This window comes from Tinamus guttatus, unplaced genomic scaffold, assembly GCF_059628265.1.
Source record: "Tinamus guttatus ecotype Peru unplaced genomic scaffold, ASM5962826v1 Tinamus_guttatus_pri_ptg000432l, whole genome shotgun sequence".
Taxonomy (NCBI): Eukaryota; Metazoa; Chordata; class Aves; order Tinamiformes; family Tinamidae; genus Tinamus; species Tinamus guttatus.
In genome coordinates this window covers 686,872-699,551 of record NW_028288966.1, presented here as the reverse complement: position 1 = coordinate 699,551, position 12,680 = coordinate 686,872, and the positions used below count along the sequence as shown (strand labels likewise).

The 12,680-nt window shown below is 43.0% G+C and overlaps 1 pseudogene; it reads left to right on the top strand.

Annotated features, from left to right (window-relative positions):
- The window catches only part of LOC148593198 (uncharacterized), a 56,591-nt pseudogene that overhangs the window by 14,244 nt on the left and 29,667 nt on the right, over positions 1-12,680 (top strand).

The following is a 12,680-nucleotide window of genomic DNA, read 5'->3' as shown; positions in this document are numbered from 1 at the left end:
AGGGGACCAGGTAAGACTGAATTATGGCTGAAGTGACTGCATAATAACATTTATCCCAAACCACCTACATAATTTTACTCCAGAATACTTTTTATATCCATAAGCCATTGAAACTAGATAATCTTCACAGTGTAACTAAAATGCAAAATGATATGACATGAATCTGAGAAAGCAATTTTGAAAAAACAACCTCTGCTCATCTTATTAGAAGGTTACTTTTAAGAGCGAGGTTAAAGATTGCCATCATTCATTGCTAATTATTTTAGGAAAACAAAATTGCTGGGCTCTGCCATCATTGGTCTAAATACCACAACTGTGGTGAAGAGCACTTGGACAACTAGCTGCAGTATCAGGTTGCTGGGAATTCAAGTTCTCACTCATGCACAGTTCTTTTAGCTCCAAAGAGATCTTCTCCCTTGAGAAGAGATCTTCTCCCTTCTCTTCTTTCCTCCAGGCAAACCCTTTGTAAAATTTCATTTCTTCAAAATATGGCCAGTCTGATTAAAAGAGACATAAAGAAATGTATCTTGATTGCTTTTCAGTTGCACAGTGAAATAGACATTTTAAAAATAATATTTTTTAAAGTATTTATGATCATGAAATCTTGTATAATAGGTTGAAGGTCAATTGTCTAATTTGTGAATGATTTGTAACAAATATGCGAGTGAACCATGGCTTTATTATTAAATTTTTACTAATCTATTCCCCAAAGCTTCTAAGTGCCCTCAGACCACAGAACTATCACATTTATTGATTCAGTGCAGCTTATTAATGATTATAATTCAAATAATATGGGCATGAAATAATTTTCCCAGTATGTTAAGAATGCCTAAGTATAAGTGAGGAAAAAAAAATCTGAAAAATATGTGGGTGGGATTTAAGTGACTGTGCATTAGTGTTTATGAATAGAGCATATTTATCACATCTAATTTGTCTCCATTTCTGGAGAGTATCTGTCTGAGGAGTATTTTATTAGGATTATATGTATTTTGTAATAGTTAATAAATAAACAAGATGATGATACATGAACAAATCTGAATCACTCTTTCCTTAGCTAGAATGTTATTTCCTCATAAAGACACAAATCACAAATACTACAGCCAAGTTCTCTTAGCCAACAAGAGAAATACTAGTTTAGAAAGTCTTTTGGTCTAAAATGCCTAACTCATGGGGAGTAATGGATGTTCTTTCCACTGTCTTCACTGAAGACTGAACCAGATCTTTTTTTGAAATTTAGGCCCAAGTCCTAAAAATACCGAACTGCCTACTTTCCCCTTAAAGTATTTAAATCGTAATGACATTAAACCAGGAGTCCTCAAACTATGGCCCGCGGGCCGGATGCGGCGCCCCAGGGTCCTCAATCTGGCCCACCGGTATTTACAGAACCCCCCTGTCGAGGGTCACTCTCACACCAAGTGCCAGGGCCCTCCCCACAAGCCAGAGCAAACAACTCCTCCACACAAAGTGAGGTCAACTCCGCTCTGCTGTTGTCTGTAGCAGGGCTTTATACCGGTGCAGGTGGGCATGCGCTGCTACAGGCTCCCAGCTGATTGGTTCTCCTCCAGGTGCTTAGTTGCTAGGCGTTGGTCCAGTTCCCCACAAACTCCACTTTCCTATATATTCTTACTAAGGCCCCAACATCTCCCCCTCTTTTTTCCAAAAAACAAAAATTAGCAATAAACATTACAGCATTGGCAAAACAAAGTAACATAGCTGTAAGCCTCAGCATTTTCCCCTCTTTTTACAAAAACAAAAATTGGCAATATCATGCATCAAATATTACAAATAAAAACAAAGTAACATAGTTGCAAACACAAGCATGATCATTCTGGTCACACTTTTATGATAATGTTTCATTTTTAAATTCCCAAGACAAAAGAAAATGGTCCCAAAGGAATACACAATTTCATTTTGCTTACAACCATAGAAATTCTTCTTGGAAAGGTAATTGTGCTCTTCATTTCAGCAACAGGGGAAGGAAAAAATCTTGCCCTTTGGAGCTGGGGAGGATGGGGGTCCAAGTTAGTATGGTCAGACTGGATATGCTATCATTTTTAGTTTTCAACCGCTGGAAAGTTCTTCCAGTCACGGAGTCTGCCGCTCTTGTCAGTTCCAGACCTTGAGGAAGCTGTCCCACGATCCTGTTGCCACTGCCATTCCATCATCAGTCACACCTAAGCAACTGACACGGTTATCATGACCGGCAAGGACACCTGCTCTATCGGCTTTCAGTGTATCCCAGACATTGCAGTTGAGGTTGTCATAACCAGCTAGGAGGAGACATAGCTGTCCCAGATTATAAGCTTGCCATCCTGGGAGGCACTGACTAGAAGCCTGGAATCAGTCCCCCAGTGCATTGCGTAAATTTTAGCCAAGTGTCCCTGGAGTGTTCTTCTAGTACGCATTTGAATTCTCCCCACGGGGAGAATGTTGGCTGTGATCTGAGCCAAGGTGGCGTTGGCACATGCTTTCCTAGCATCCCTGATTTGGTTTTTCAGTTGCTCGGCCTCCTCGAGTAACTGGTCAAGCTCACTCATTTTCCCATGCTAAAGTTGCACTTCACTGCCACCTCGGAGAGGACCACAAATCTGCCCTTCCGTCCGCTGCTCATTAACAGGCCCGGTTCGTCTGCCCGTCCTGGCCTGCTCCCGGCGACACTGCAGCTTGGGGGGGACGGGAGAAGGAGAAGAGGGTGGCGGTTGGGGGGGGGGGGGGGGTCGCTGGCTCTCAGCTCCTCCCCAGGGGACCAGTGCACATCAATTCTAATATGTGCACGTCAGTCTCTAATCACTGTGGATTTTGCCACAGAGAGGTTGACTCCTGTGCTTCCGCGGGTTGCGGCGGAGAGTTCGTGGAGGCAGCCATCGTCTGGGGATACTTGTTTGCCGCGTCCCTCAACACGGCGGCTCCCGTTTCCCTGTATCGGTGTGCCGTTATTGCGGAACCGTGATCGGCACTCCGCTGCCTTATGCCCGAACCTTTGACATCTCGTACAGGTCCCATTAAATCCTCTCGGGGCTATACCTTCCATCCTGAATCTGTTAGGACACTTCCTCCTCATGTGTCCTAATCGACCACATAGGAAACAGGTCCCATGAAATCTCTTGTCTTCCTTTCTAGACATTCTTTCTCCTTTAATTGCTGCAGCCAAAGCCGCACCATGTATTTTTGCTTTTTGTTCTTCCTCCATCAATGGCGCTCGGGCACAGGTCTCTATCATTTGGACAATTGAAGCTCCTGGTGGCAAAGTAGCTAACAGTTGCTTGCAAGTTTGGTTTGCGTTCTGAACTGCTAGATCCTTTGCCAATATTGCTTTCATTTCCGCAGGCACATTAGGTGCCATATCCAAGGCTTCCTTCAGTCGATCAACAAAGTTGAAAAAAGACTCATTCGGCTTTTGTGTTATTTTTGTGTATGGTAACTGTGGCGTTCCTATTTGTGGTAGTGCAAGAAAAGTGGCTAGCGCTGCATTTTTCGATTGCTGTAGTATCCTGGGGTGGAGCGCTGCCTGGGCCTCGGTTGCCCGGTAACGCCCATTGCCCATCAGTTGATCAAGGGTGGCAACCCTTAATGGATCGTCCATACTGCGATTTAGATTCTCCAACTGTTTTTCCTCTAATCTTTCCTGCCATTTTGCTAACCAAAGCATGTAAGCGGTAGAGGAAAGCAGGAGCTCCATTATCGCTCTGCTATCCGCAGGTACCATATGGGAATATTTAAACAGGGCGGAGACCTGATTTCTCACCAACTTATTGTCGTGCCCATACTGCATTACTGTTTTTTGTATGCCTTGAACAAATTTCCAATCGAGAGGTTCCCAGCTGGGGCCCTGGGCTCCCGTTACTACAGGAGCTGCTAGTGGTGTTAATACAAATTCTCCTTGTAACTGAGCATTCTCTATGAGCCCTTTATACCATGCTCCCGCATTAAATGTTGGATTAACAGGTGGCATTTCCTCATCATTACTTCCACCTGCAGTGGAAGTGGCTGGGAGCTCCGGCAACAATCCTTCTTCAGCTGGGTCACTTGCTCCAGCTGCTTTCTTTTGAATCTTAGGGGCATCTTTTCATGCCTCCCACTGCTCTAATTGTTTGTCTACATTTTCCAACCCTTCGACTATAGCCCTATGGGCAGCCTTATAGGCTGCCTTCACATCTCTGGCCTTGGACCCACCGTCTAGTCGCCGCATTTGTTCTAATAATTCTGTCATTTTCTCTGCCTGTCCCCGAAGTTCTTGTCGCATTTTTTGAACCACGGCATTATCATCGTCCGATCCATCTGGGATCGGTACTTTAACTGGGTCCACTTCCATTTCGGGCGCTGTAGGGGTTGGTCGCTTTTCCCCCTCCCATTCGGGCGCTGTGGGAGGTGGTCGCTTTTCCCATTCAGGTGCTGTGGGGGGTGGTCGCTCCTCCCCCTCCCATGGGGGGAGATATTCATCCACTCCCCCCCATACTTCTTGTTCGGCCAAAGTTACCGGACATGCCTGTTTAGGTGAGGTTACCTTTCTCTTATTATCTATTTTCTTACACTGAACTGGCTCAGTATTGTTGGTACATTCAGAACTTTCAGACCCGTTTTCCTTTTCTTCTCCATGGAGCGCTGTAGGAGAAAGGGAGACTGCGACACCATATGGTCATCGACAAGACTCGTTTATTGAACACTCAGTGTGCACTTTTATACACAACTTAATTAGGTTCATGCATATTGCAAGGCTTGAGCTCAGGATAGGTTAGCTCTTATTTGCGTCAACGGGATTCCTGTGGTTAGCTATGCGGCTAGGACTTCCTTATCTCTTAGTCAGCAGTCCTTCCACCCTTTCAGCTAGGCCTGGCGCCCTTCTGCCCTTTCATCTAGGTCTGGCGCCCTTCTGCCCTTATCTGGCTTGCTCACAGCATGACCACTGGCCTTCAGAAACCCCACAGAGCGCTTCCCAAAACGCAATAGCAACTAACCGCTCAAACATAGGCCATATTAGACGAAATGTCTTTGTGAGGCGCCACGCTTCCTCCGAGCCTAATTGTACACCGTCCCATAGTTCTCTTCCTACTCGCTCCCATGATTCAAATTTATATGCTTGGGAAGCTTCTTCTATGATTTTTCTCTTCTTACAAAATAGTAATAAATCAGTTAGCTCGGTTTTCGAGACCTCAATCTTAGTTTTTTGAGCAAGCTTTACAAAGCGTTCAACAGTATCATGTTCCATTGCTGTTGCAGCAACTTTCACTCTAGATGCGCCAATTCCCATTCTGACTCACCAGGTCGTGGTCACAATCCGCTTTTCTCCAGTAAGATCCCTCACGTTCTCGCACGATCACGTCGCCCACGATCACGTCGGGGTCACCAGATGTCGAGGGTCACTCTCACACCAAGTGCCAGGGCCCTCCCCACAAGCCAGAGCAAACAACTCCTCCACACAAAGTGAGGTCAACTCCACTCTGCTGTTGTCTGTAGCAGGGCTTTATACCGGTGCAGGTGGGCATGCGCTGCTACAGGCTCCCAGCTGATTGGTTCTCCTCCAGGTGCTTAGTTGCTAGGCGTTGGTCCAGTTCCCCACAAACTCCACTTTCCTATATATTCTTACTAAGGCCCCAACACCCCCCCGCCCCACCGGGGATGTGGGGGGAAACCAAGCAGCCGCAGGTGACTTCCTGCTACTTAATCCGCGTGCCGGCCTCCGCAGCCCCCAAGCACCCGCCAGGACTGGGCTGAAACCAGCGCCTCGTCCTCGACCTGCCCCGCTCAGGGGGCGCCTCTCGGCTAAAAACCGCTCGTCCTCCTCCCCCTCCTCCTCCTCCTCCTCCCCCTCCTCCCCCTCCTCCCCCTCCCCCTCCTCCTCCTCCTCCTGTCCCCCCCGCCCAAGAAAAATTCTTATTCCAAGAAAAAAAAAATCTTATTCCAAGAAAAGTGGACTTCTGATTATTTTTTCACGGAGTACAAAGAAAGAGCTGTTTGTCTGATATGCCGGAATTCAGTGTCTGTGTTCATGGAATACAATTTGCGTCGACACTACGAAAGTCAACATAAAGATAAATATGATTCTTTGGTCAGACAAGTGAGAAAAGATAAAATATTAAGACTGGAACATGGATTGACAACTCGGTAAAATACTTCTGTGAAGCAAAAGCAGCTCAATATATCATCACTTCGAGCAAGCTATCAAGTTGCCAAGCTCATAGCGCGCACTTGCAGAGCATTCCTAGAGGGAGAATTTGTTAAAGAATGCCTTCTGTCTGTTGCCAAAGAGATGTGTCCAGAGAAGGCGGATTTATTTAGTACAGTGAGTCTTTCAGGACCTACAATGACACGAAGGATTGAAGAAATGGGGGAAAATTTGGATCTGCAGTTGCAAAACTCCTCAAAAAAACTTTGCTATTTCTCATTGGCACTCAATGAAAGCAACGATGTTCGTGATTCTGCACAACTTCTAATTTTCATTCGTGGGACAAATGATTCTTTCGAAGTCACAGAGGAGCTTGCTGCACTGAAAAGCATCAAAGGAACAACTACAGGAGAGGATATCTATGAGAACGTTTGCCAAACTGTGAATGATTTGGAGCTGGACTGGGGTAAACTATTCAGTGTGACAACTGATGGTGCTCCTAGCATGGTGGGGTCCATGAAAGGAGTAGTTGCACGCATTAACAAAGAGATGGACAAACGCAACCATTCACATCCGATAGCCATACGCTGCATCATCCACCAACAAGCACTGTGTTGTAAATCACTGAAGCTGGACTCTGTCATGAAAATTGTAGTTTCTTGTGTTAACTTCATTAGAGCTCATGCACTAAACCACAGACAGTTTCAGGAATTTCTGTCTGAGCTAAATGTTGCCCATGAAGATATTCTGTACCACACAGAAGTCCGTTGGCTGAGTCGAGGGAGAGTTTTGAAACGATTTTATGACTTACTTCCACAGGTTTATGATTTTATGCTTTCTAAAAACAAAGAAGTACCAGAGCTCAAAGATGCAGAATGGAAATGGCACCTTGCGTTTCTGACAGATGCAACAGAGCTACTCAACAATTTCAATGTCCAACTTCAAGGAAAGGGGAAGCTCATCTGTGATATGTATTCACATGTGAAAGCATTTCAAGTCCAATTAGACCTGCTCATTAACCAAGTAAAGGAGGAAAACTTCTGCCATCTCCCCACAACTCAAAACTTGTCTGCAGAAAAACCAGCAGTTGCATTCCCAAACAAAACATGTATGGATGCACTAGAAATGTTGCAAAAGGAGTTTCAAATTAGATTTAAAGAGCGAGCTTCGTCTCCATGAACAGGACATAGAGCTTTTCCGGAACCCATTTTCTGTTGACATTGAAACTGTTGATCCGATTTACCAAATGGAATTGGCCGAACTACAGACTCGTGACTCACTGAAAGATGCATTCAAATCAAGCAGCCTTACTAATTTCTATGCACAGGCCAAGTTTCATTCCTGAATTGCTACAAAAGAAGGCCAAATGTTCTAGAAGCTGCACTGGGAGGAGAAGGGGGTGGCCTGCCATACTGTCCCCTTTTGCTCAACAGCCCACAGCAGCAGCAGTGTATTCCTGCATGACACTGCTTATTATTTCTAGTTAGAACTTATGTTTTTATACTCTTCATGTAACGTTTTAGGTCCAGATGTCTTGATCATGGTGGTGGGATCAGATATCAGCCACTACCCTAACACTCCCCAGCCCACCTGCTGGGGGTATCTGCACAAACAGACACAGTCAGCGATACCGAAGGGCTGGAGGAAGAGGTGGTTCATGCTGAAACACAGTGGACACCTCCAGTATTAAAAGCACAAAAAGGTAAGGAGAGAAGTTGCCGAGTCCTGAGCTAAGAAGCTCAGCAGCACATGATCTTGGATGGTGGTACTTATAGAATAGCACTCGTACTAAAGATGTTTTCAGTTTGTGGTGAATACGAAAGGCCCCTTGGGTGTTTTGGTCTTCCTTTATGCTAGTGACAGACACAGGCACTAACTGCCAAGGCTTGGATGGATTCATGTTGAATCTCATAGTTCTGGCGCTAAGGAAGTCTATGAACTGAACAAGCTCTGTGAGGCTTTGAAAGACAGGAAGCAGTTTCAGAAGTATAGGAGCTATATATTCCACCTATCACTTTATGTTTTGTTTTTTATTTCAACAGTGTAAGTTTTCTGTGTGTGTGAGTAAGCAGTAGAATTGCACAGAGAGATACCGAGAAGGCTTCTTTAACTCTAAGGATCTCGGTTTTCTAAGTTCATGTTAAATGCCTGCTGGACAGTTCCTCGCGGAGCCCGGGGGTGCATTCCAGCCAGTATCCAGCAGGTGGAGTATTTTGATAATAGATATTTTTCACTAGGCGAGGGCCGCATTCCTCAGCGAGACAGTAGCATTTCACTGCAATTTGTGAGGCAGTTTAGCAGGAGTTGCATGTAATTACAAGCTGCTAATCCCTTCCCTTGCACAACTTTGCGACAAACTTGTTCATGCAGCAAGTTACATTTATAAGATTAATACAGTTTGAGGCTCTAGTAAGATGGTCACACATTTTTTGGCTATCACAGCCACGTAGATACAGCAGCTCAGACTTGTAACGAATGTGAATATAACATACACAAGAAGAGTCTACAGGTGAATATAATCTACACGATCTCCCCTTGGTAATCCTAAGAACAGAGTTGCATGGACAATGCTACTAACGTGAAGAAGAAACTCCCAGGAGGCTCTGCAGTATCATATCCAGATTAAAATTAGTCAAGGTTTCAGGGATTAAAGTTTCCTGATTAAACCAAACACTTCTGCTGGGCGGGGGGGGGGGGGAATCTTGCAAGAAGTAGCTCAAAATTGTAGAAAGTGCCTCCTCCGCTACCATTTTCTCTCTGCCTGGCCTTTCCAGCAGACAACCCAGCAGGCTCATTTCCCTGCACAGGCCACAAGCATTTTCCCTGCACAGGCTTAGCAGGAATGCAACAAAGCAGCCTGCCTTTCTGTCGTCATTATTTCAGCACCAGTTATTCTAGTCCCACAACAAACAAACAAAAAAAAACCGAACGCATGCCAAAGAGGACATAAGCATGCAGGATCTTTTTTTCTTTGAGAGAAGTATTTATTTTACCCTAATCAGGTCATTCATCAAATTCTTGAAATGTAAAGAAATCTAATTATGCCTTTTAAACACTCTCCAATTTCCAATTAACTACTCCTGAAGAAACAGGGTTATATAAATTGGATTAAGGATTAGAAGGCGCCCCATAATCTTACATGCATTTGTATTTAATTGATCTGTTTTTTATTTTTTCTTTCAATCATCAGGTTTATTGTTAAGGCATTTTTTTCCTTCCTCACCTACTCTCCTTTTTTACTGCCTTAAAAAAGAACTACCTGAATCATCCTAACTTGGTATTTTGACTGCCTGCTCTTTTGCATTGAAAACAAGCTTTCCTTTTGTTTACAGGGGTTACATAAATTTAAAGCACTGCATAAATATTTTGTAATAGCAATTGCTACTTATTTTCTTGCATGCTCAAAGAGTAATGCCATTCAACAACTCTTCAAAACATGTCGTTCCCCTTTTTTAGTCATCTGCTCTCCCTTTCTTTCTGGGCTCCAAAGAACACACTACAATATTACAGTACTAAAGTACCTGAAACCATTAGGACCCTTCACTGCTTCAAGTGCTCAGAGGGTACTTTGAAGAGGCCTTTATCAAGATAAAAGGAAAGATGCTTACATGAGGATGCACTTTGTCACTCCTGAGAGATCCAGTGTCCAAATGAAATAAGCAGCAGCTGAATTGGACCTTTTGGCACTATTTCTTTCTTTGGGTATGATTTCTATCAGGGCAGAAGAATAAAATAAATAGATTCTGCTTATCCCACTTCCTTTATAAAGAGAATTGGGAATAATGTTCTTAGTTTCACACAAGATTTATGTATCATGTCACCTAAGTTGGAAACATTATGTTCCGAGCCTCATCTCACTTAGGAAAATGAATTCTTCCACTTAGCGCATATAAGCTGTCCTCTAAAACAGTGTATTGAAGACAAGAGTAATTCTGGGAGACAAAAGTAATTCAGGATAACCTGCATATTACTGTCCAAACATACACATTTTTATCAATTTTCAGGTACACCCAGGGCATGATTTTGATGTCAAGGTCAATAACTTACATTGGTGTAATTCCAGCGACTCCAAAAATGTCATGCTGGAGTTATAGCAGTGTGAGAAAACAGCCAGGTCCTCATTTATGCCTGAAATGGTGCAGATCATGTTCTGTGGCCAAGGGTGTTTCATTTTCTGTTTTAATTCATATCAACAAACCAAGAGCTACATCTCCTCATCATTGCTATTTACAGGCAGAAATTACCCATCCTCAACTCTCCTTCTCCCACCAACATTAAAAGAGAAATTGATGTTCCTAGAGCATTTTACATATTGATTCACCCATGTAATTGCTGCTGTTGCAGACTCATCTCTACCCCATCACACAGTAGTCAAGTGATAGCTGTTCCAATAGCTTCAGTTGCTTGGTCCACAAGGGTGTTGTTTTGTTTTTCCCTCAGCCAGATGATGTCACTGACCTTGAGTCTACAAGCAGTTATCCATATGAGTAACTAAAATACATTTTTTTCATCTCAGTGGACATAGCTAGAGTTGCCACCTCAGAGCAGAACAGCATATGCATACACCAGGTTAGATCCTTGCTTGGTGTAAATTTCTGAGATCAGTAGAGCTTATATAATAGTTTTGCCTACACTTGGAAGCCATAGAGTTCCACCTCACTTTAATCGACTTTAAATAAGACAAGAAAGATGATACAAGCAATCTAGCCACAGTAGTAGAGCATCACTTCTGCAGGTTAAAGAAGTTCACCCAGAGCTCTCTGCACCATCACCAGGTGACCTCTAGACCCTGTCAGAACTCAGCGAATTAACAACATGCTTCAGTTTTTAGGATAAAAAAATACTAACCACATGAAATTCAATAAAAAGAATGAATAGCAGCCCTGGAACTAATGCACAAATAAGCTAATAAGGCACATAAAGGCTGTGGAAAATGCCTCCCTCTGTCATGAGGATACTGCTGCTAAAGAGCTAACGGTGCTCTAGGTTCAGCAGGAAAGCACAAGGATAAAGAAAGTGTTACAGCCAAAAACATACTGCTCAGAATTCCTCATTACATCTATTTATAATGTAAGAAGCTCAGCTAATTAAAGTTGAATATAAACACAATTGTAAGGAAGAGTTATAGTAGTATTTACAAGACTACTAAAAATAACAGCCAAACCCAGAATTTCCTAACTCCGCCATTGCTTTCTTGCTATATAAGATTAAAGAAAATATAGCATGCAGTTCTCTGGGCTGAAGAAGAAGAGTTGATAAAATAAAAATAATTAACAAAAGATCATGTGTTTGTAACAAACATCCTAGCTCCTCTCTATTTGCTCTCTCATTATCTTTACGAATTATTTCCTGTCCCTTTGCCATAAATAGGTCCTGGGAAAGAGGAAAGTGAGAGAAAACCAATTCCATAACTGAAAAGGAAAATATGAAACAAATGTTATTCAGATTATGGTCTGGGAGAAGCTATAAAGATTGCTGTCTCCGACCAGGGAAGCATGCCATTAATGTATCATCTCCCCTGCACACATATTGCCCAGAAATTAGACACTGATATATTCTAGTCAAATTGGCTCTGTCAGTTCCTCACGTTACTTTCGTCATTTATTCATTTACTCCATTTCCCTTCCTGCTTCCCTCAGCTAAGAATGACATAGAGCAAATATATTTAAGAATAAAAAACTAGAGAGGATGATTTTGCTGGCCATGTTTTTAAGGACTCAAGGTGGGAAAGCCAAAAAGGAACTGTGATAGGAAGTAAGTTAGTGAGGCTGGAAGTCACTGTCCTGACCATAACAACAGGAAGTGACATGTTTTAGAGATTCTCATTTTAGAGATTCTTCCAAGAAAATGAACTGTGAGTCAGCAGAAACAAATTCCCCTGCAGCTGCAAAGCCTCAGAGGAATGGCCTTCCGTAAAGGTTTGCAATAGTCTAAGGCACGCTATAAGAAAACTGCAACAGGTCTGCAGCGTATGATGTGCACGGACTCCAGTATAATGAACCAGAGACATTTTATTAAGCATCAGATACAACTTATATACTGTACTAACCCGGATATAATTCCTTATTTGCAAAATGCATGCAAACCGCAGTTACTAAATAAGCCAATAGTCTTTATTTAACCCAATAAGCCAATAGTCTTTTATTTAACCCAAGAATTACATCAAAATTATCTAACAAGCTTCTTAATCATGCGCCAGCCGTGCGGTTGCAGTTTTCTTCTTTTTCTTGCTTTGTTCCTTATCTGTTGATAAGATGTTCCATACTGCTGTCCTTGAGGTTGAGGTTAATTAACAAGAGACCTGGACTGCCATCCTTGAGGTTGATCATCTGCTAACAAGGCATCCTGTACTGCTGTTCTTGACGTGGGCCTCCACATCTCCCCCTTCTTTATTTAACTGTTGTGTTGCCATAGCTGTTTTTATTTGAGCAGCCATAACTTGGTTAAATGATTGATCAATCAATCGTTGAACACAAGATAAGAAACAAAGCAGACACACTAACAACAAACAAAATACAGTTAGTACAATAATCAGAAACTTTACAACTTGCGTTGCCCACAGTCCAAATTATTCCTA